Consider the following 7,474-nt stretch of genomic DNA (forward strand, 5'->3'; position numbering starts at 1 on the left):
TGTTCAGTTCCTTTAAATTAAATTGTGGTTAAAACCTGAAACAGACATGCCTTTTTTTTTTTTTTAATAAAATGAAAGTAAAAGATTGATGAGCAGAAGAAAGAAGTTGTGAATTCCCTGTCCTTCCTACCCAACGCTGATGACGGTGACCGAGCAGTTCCAAGAATTGGTAAGGTGTTTTGTCATCTTAACGTGCTCAAAAAACATCTTTTCACATCTTGTTTTCTGCGATGTGTTTATTTCTCACAAATTCTTGCCATAAGATTTTTTTTTTCCTTTGAGAGTGTTTTATGAAACTGCCACAGTAAAGACACATTTATCTTCTACTTAAATTATTTCATTGATGGTTTCCTGCCCTCCATTTTCTCTAATCTTTTTTTTTTTCCTGCACATGATGGATGGACTGATTCTTTGATTTCTTCTTCTTTCTCCCCTATTTCCTATTTATTTTTTGTTTCTTGCTCTCTCTCACACACACACATATATATCCTTGACCTTATCTTCAACCCTTCTCTTGATATCTTCATTTCTGCTATCATACTTTACATCCCTATGGTTTCTTCCTTATTGCTGGAATGCTCCTTTTGTGTAGCCTCCTGTTCATATTCTGTGTGTGCAATGTATTCCATCCTCTCTCTGCATTTATTGGTGTGTGTTTGTGTGAGAAGTTTTCTTGTCCCAGCAGTCTTGTTTTCCTCCAATTTGTTTTTGTTTTCTATTTATTTATTTTAGTCCCTATCTTTTGAGTTAGAGACTTTTCTCAGAGATCTGGCAATGCTTGTTGGCTAGCTCTTCTTTCAGAGTCAGGGACAAAGAAGCTGATTTAGAAGCTCTGAGAACATATGTAGAGCTTGTTGACTGTGAACTGCCATATGGGTGATCAGCTTGGAAATTTGTTGGGAAGCCTGTGATCTCAACATCTTTGGTTCTTTCCCCGGGATGCTCAGATTTCATCAACAAGATTCTTCAGTTTCCTGCTTGAGAGCCTGGTGGGAAGAAAGATTGACTTTTCTTTTTCATTCAGCATAATTTTCTTGAGTTCCACCAAATTTGTTACGTGTGTCAATAGATAATATAAATGGAATCATACAGTATGTAACCTTTGGGCATTGGCTTTTTTCACTCAGCATAGTTCCTTTGAGCTCTATGAAAGTGGTTGCATAGATCAATATTTCATGCCTTTTTACTGCTGAATAGCATTCTGTGGCACGGATGTACTGTAGTTTGTTAGACCATTCACCCGCTTAAGGACGATTGGATTGTTTCCAGCTTTTGGCTATTATGAGTAAAGCTGCTCTGAACTTTAACATACAGGTTTTTTTGTGAACATAGGTTTCATTTCCCTGGGAACGCCCAGGAGTAGGATTGCTGGGTAATACGGTAAGTGCGTGTTTAATTTCAAAAGAAACTATCAAACTATTTTCCAGAGTGGAGTGCCATGTTGAATTTCCACCAGTAATGTATAAATGATCCAGTTTCTTTGCATATTCTCCAGCATTTGACAACTGTTCATTTTTAATTAGGTTGTTTATTTTCTCATTGTTGAGTTTTGAGAGTTATTTTACATTCTGGATATAAGATTTTATCAGATATGTTTTGCAAATATTTTCTTCCAGGCCCTGGCTTGTCCTTTCATTCTCTTAACAATAACTTTTACAGAGCAAAAGTTTTTTATTTTGATGAAGTCCAATTTATCAATATTTTCATTTATTGATTGTACTTTTGGTGTCTTCTCTATGAATGATTAGCTTAATCCAAGGTCACAAAGAATTTGTCTTTTTTTCTTCTAGAAGTTTTAGAGCTTTAGTTTATGTGTGTATGTCTTTGAGCTATTGTGAGTCAATTTTTATGCACAGTTCAAGGTATGGAACAAGGTTCCATTTTAACATACGGATATTGAATTGCTTCAGCACTATATATTGAAAAGGCTATTCTTTCTACATGGAATTGCCTTGCATCTGTCAAAAATCAATTGGCCATATTTTTGAGGGTCTTTTTCTAGACTCTTTATTTTGCTCTGTTGATCTATATATGCTTTCACCCATGACACAGCTTTATAGTGAGACTTGAAGTCAAGTAGTGTGACTCTTCCAACTTTGTGCTTCTTTTCACAAATTGTTGTGACTACTCTAGTTCCTTTACCTTTCCATGAACATTTTAGAATCAGCTTGTCAATATCTACAAAACTCCTGCTAAGATTTTGATTGGGATTGTATAGGCCAATTGAGTAGTATTGACATCTTAAGAATAATGAGTCTTCCAATGGATGAATATGATATATGATTCCATTTATTTAGGTCTTCCACGATTTCTTTCATCAGTATTTTGTAGTTTTCAGCACACAGATCTTTCACAAATTTTGCTAGATTTATATGTATTTCATTTTTTTGATGCTATTATAAATTATTGTGCCAATTATCAATCTGTTTTTCATACTTCATACTTGTTTTTGAGCTCTTAATGTTCAAGAGCTAGGACATCGTCTAGTGTAGACTAAGCACTTAATAAATTTACCAAAGTTTTGCTTAACTCACTCCATCATCCAGCTGAATTAAATAGTCTTAGCATTAAATGTTTGAAAATTAAAAATGTGTATTGATTGGGATTCGTGGATTGAGATAGAAGGAGATGAAAGTCATTGTGATACATTTCCGCCTCCATTTCACAAGCCTAGGAGAATAATTTAGGGTGAAATATTCTTATAGTCTGGGCATTCTTCAAGATTCATGTGACTGGCATTAAAGGCTCTGATAATGATCACTCCTAGGTGATCAATTTGATTATACATACATGGTACTCTTTAAATTGAAAGCAATCTGGTTGGTCTTACGGAATTGTGCAAAGTAGAAAGTTGTGGAACCAGAGCAATTCCACTTATCTTCTCCCCTCCGTCAACCATTGGAAATAGTTCCTGTTTCATTACTCGCTGGTCACTAATTGTCTCAGGTTGTTACAGCAGAAGAAAGGATTTAATTTTCACTGGCTGTTTGCTCCTAAGAGAAGTAGGAGTTTACTCTATGTTTACTCCACAGAGAAGTGGTAGACTAATCACTATGGGCTTAAATATTTTACCTTACTTAGGGAGACAAAATTTGAAAATTCTGGATTGTAATCACTCTTGTGGTCAGGTCTTACTGACCAGTATGAAGCACTATCTTCTTTCATTTACTCAAATTATTGCATTCTAAATTAAATCTTTGAGTATGACTCTTACCCTTTTCCAAAGTGAAGATAATTGCAATCATATTTTTCTAGAAGAAACACGTTTTAATTGTCACATTCACTACTAGTATTCTTTCTCTCTCTGCAATTAGGATTGCATATCTACCACTCAGTGGAAGCTATTCTTGAAAAACTTATCTGTAGCTCCATTTTGGTCTCCTTCTACTCTTAGACTTCTCTGAGTTACTTAAACCCTCTTGCCACCATTTTTCTTGGCATTTTCTCCTCCTTTGGCTTCAATAACATGTTTTAACGTTAGTTCTTTTGTCTCGCTGGCCTTTTTTTCTTTCTCTTTTGCAAGTTTTCTTAAACCTGGAAAGGCTTCACAGTTGTGAAAAGGAGGATGCAGCAGTGACCTCAAGGGGCTGACAGTCAGAGACCAATTGGGGACAGGTGGGGGCAGTCATGGTAGATGTCAGCAGGGACGAGTGACAGATGAAGACCACCCCTATGCATTGGTCCTTCTGGGACTCTGGGCACAAATGCAAAGGAAGCAGGAAAGGACTTGAAATGACTGAGGTTAATTTTCACACCTAGAAGAATGAGTGCTCAAAATAGAAATTAAATTCAGTTGTAGAAATAAAGTTATTCCTTGGCAAATGTCAGTTTGTGGCCTACGATTCATACAGCACACAGCAGTTTCAAATGACTCTGTCTTACATGTTATTTGACCCTGGTAGTATTACAAAGAAGACGGATCAATTATGGTTGCTTTCCATTCAGAGTTAAATGACTTTCCCAAAGTCCATGAAATCCAATAGCAACAAGGCAGGAATTGAATTTCAAGGCCTCTGCCCCACAGTGCCATGTTCTTTCCACTAGACCACAAACCTTAGGGATGAACTGGTTACTTAATAATTTCAGGAAAAAAAAATCTAATGATCCATCATCAGTGGGACTAACGCCAAGTCAGATCCAGAAGGAAAGACGTAGTACTCGGAAGCAGTAGAAACTATGTTTATATGACATATTTTCAAGTCAAACCAGTTGACACAGCCATCAATAGAGCTGATGGCTATGCGATATAAACTGATTCATCCTACTTTGTCATTTTAGTGTCTAAGAATGATTGCTGCAGGCTTCAAAATAGAGGAATAGCCGTTTAGAGTCGGATTCATTCTCTTGTGCAGCCCCTGTCATTTTGCAGGTAAGAGAACAGAGATCTATAGGGTTATGCCTTTTGCAAGGTCGTACAGCTGGTTAGTGATGGAAACAGAGTCAGGTTTAAGATGGCGTATTTTCCCTTACACTATCTTACTTTTGGGAAAACTGAGATGGTAGGATTGCTTCCATTTTGGCTAAGCTAAAGAGGCTGAAGAGCACAAGAACATTTAAAGCAAGTCGGATTTACTTTGTCCCATGCTTCCTGGGCTGGATGCTCCTCCCCGCATTTGGCTGCTCGTTATCAGAATATTTCATTAATCCTATCAGACAGTATTTTTGTTATTAAAGTAATAATCTTTCCTTGAAAAATATAAATATTTTTAGCTTCTGAAAGTAGAACTTGTCTCCAAGAGTACTTGCTTAGGGTGTGGTGAGCCGTAAATATGTCTTCAGTCCATTAGCTTCCAGCTTTCATCATCATTTTCAAATAATTCTCTTTAAAAGACTTGAAGGTCATACAATTTTTGCCAGCCCTACAAGGCATCCAGGTCTTAGATTCATTTATTATTCTACAATGGGATGCTTATCTAAATTGCTGTCCTTCTTATTTGCTTATTACTCTAGTCTTTTTCCTTTTCCTAGTTCTTTTCATTAATTTTTATCTCAACTTCAATTATGTCTCTCCTGTTCCTCCTCCTCACCACCCCCCACAAATTGGATAGCAAGTGTATTTCATTCCAAACAAGGATACTGTCATAATTCATCAGCCATGTGGTCAATTAATTAGCCTAAATTCTTGAACACCTGTCAAGTCTTGCTGAGTTGGCAGGTTCTTCTCCCTCCTTACTTTCATATCATGCTTTGTCTTTTTGACTAGTCATTTGGTTGAGTTCCAGTGATGAATAATCTGGTTTTGCTGTAGGTTAGAGTGTTTAAAATTGAAATATGAGCCGATAGCCCCTTTTTGTGCCATACCAAAACATATTTAACCCCATTTAGTCTATCTTTACCCAGCAACCTCCATAATTTCCCAAGACTCCGTGTCAGGTATGGAAGTGTTGTCAGGGGGTTGGATTCTGGCAGTTATTGCTGAAGTGCAGGCACTTATCAGCCCTAAAGGAGGCTACTGCCTTAGCCTCCTAATTGGTCCTTCTTAAGTCCTTCTTAAGTCTAACAATCATATCTTCCCCTAACCCTCCACGTTTCTTATACTTTAGCCTCATGAAGGCACCTGATGGTCCTCAAGTACGCCTCACTGCTTTTCTTTACCCATTCTATCTACATGAAATGCCCATCTTTTTCCATCCATTGACCATTAGATGCCCACACACATAAGAAGACTCAGCTGAAAGTTCGGCTCCTATGCGAAGTCTTGCTAACCCCTGGTATCTTAGATTGGGTTTCTGAGAAATACAGCCTGAGGCAAGAATTCAGGAATACTTGATTTATGGTGGAGATGCTCTTAGGAAGAACCTGAAAGTGGGTGAGGCAAGCAGGCAGAGAAAAAGCAAGGTTGTCATCTTAGGAAAAATCTTGCTTTGGTCTGACCCACTGGTGGTGGGATGGGTGCCTCTAGAGCATCAGCCACACCACAAAGTTTTCCCTCCAAAAGATAAGGGGCTGAGTCTTTTGTACTCCCGTATTGATTAGTCATTGACTATAGGCTCTTGAGAGTTGGTGAATGTTACCAGCCGTGTGGCTCCCATCAATAGAGGACAGTTTTCTTGAGAAAGGGGCTATATTTCCAGGACATCACACCCCAGCCAGGGAGCTCTTAGCAGCCAACACTCACAGTACCTGAGACCCAGTAAATGTGGTAGGTAGGGGCCCCAATAGCATCTAAAACATCAACTAAATTAGAATTTTTTTCACCCCTCTGCTGTGCTTATACCTTATATGATTGTTTGTTTGTCTCAGATAGCAACTTTCCCATGCTTCCTGAATCTTTGGAAAATTAGAAATATTGAAAGGCACCCAGAGAAGTTTATTCTGATGTTAATATGGCATCCAATGGTTTCAACACTAAAATTGTAGCTCATCTTAAAAAAACCTGCCTTTGATTATTTCAGTTTGTAATGTGAATATGAATAAAAGCCAAGATTTTAAGGTTTATGACAGATGGGCTAAGGATATGAACAAGCAATTCACAAAAAGTAATAGAGCATATAAGCACATGAAAAAATCGTCAGCTTCATGAGTAATCATAGTAATACAATAAAAAATAAGATACTGTATAACACTCATAAGACTGTCAACTAGTACATAGGATCCTAATACCTACTGTTGGTGTGGATATGGATAAATAGACACTCTCATGCATTACTTATGGGAGGATAAATTGGTACAGTCTATTTTGGAGGGGCTGTCAACTTAGCAATGTATATCCAAGTGCATACTCTTTCATATCGTGATTTCACATTTTGGACTTCAACCTAAAGAAATAATTGAAAGAGACCCAAAGAAAAGATTTTAATGACAAAGAAAGACTAAGATCTTCATTTCAGCAGCACTCATAATAGAGAAAACTTGCAAACAATATGTATAAAAATCAGTGATTGATTAAATAATTTTGATATACTTAAATACTAGAATCTATTTAGCCTTTGAAATGACGAAATTGTGTTTATTTACTTAGAAAGATACTCATAATACATTGTTTAAAAAGCAGATTATTAATAATAGATAATTGCCCTCTATCATCTAGAAGGGACTTCCTGGTACTGTATCAGGACAGCAACTGGAGAGAAAAGAAGAACATGAATATATTCCTATGTTACATTTGACAATTATTTAGCCTCTCTGAGAATGAAACTTTTTTGTGTGTGTGAGGAAGATTGGCCCTGAGCTAACATCTGTTGCCAATCCTCCTCTTTTTGCTTGAAGAAGATTGTCCTTGAGTTTATCCCTACCAGTCTTCCTCTGTCTTGTATGTGGTACGCCGCCACAGCATGACTTGATGAACAGTGCATAGGTCTGCGCCTGGGATCTGAATGCACAAACCGTCGGCCGCCAAAGTGGAGTGCATGAACTTAACCACTATGCCACCAGGCTAGCCCCTAGAGAATCAATTTTATCAACTGTGAAACTGAAATAAGAGTATCTACTTTGCAGAGATGTGAGAATTGGAGAAAACGTATTTAAAATGCCT

This window comes from Equus caballus, chromosome 16 (assembly GCF_041296265.1).
Source record: "Equus caballus isolate H_3958 breed thoroughbred chromosome 16, TB-T2T, whole genome shotgun sequence".
NCBI classification, from domain to species: domain Eukaryota; kingdom Metazoa; phylum Chordata; class Mammalia; order Perissodactyla; family Equidae; genus Equus; species Equus caballus.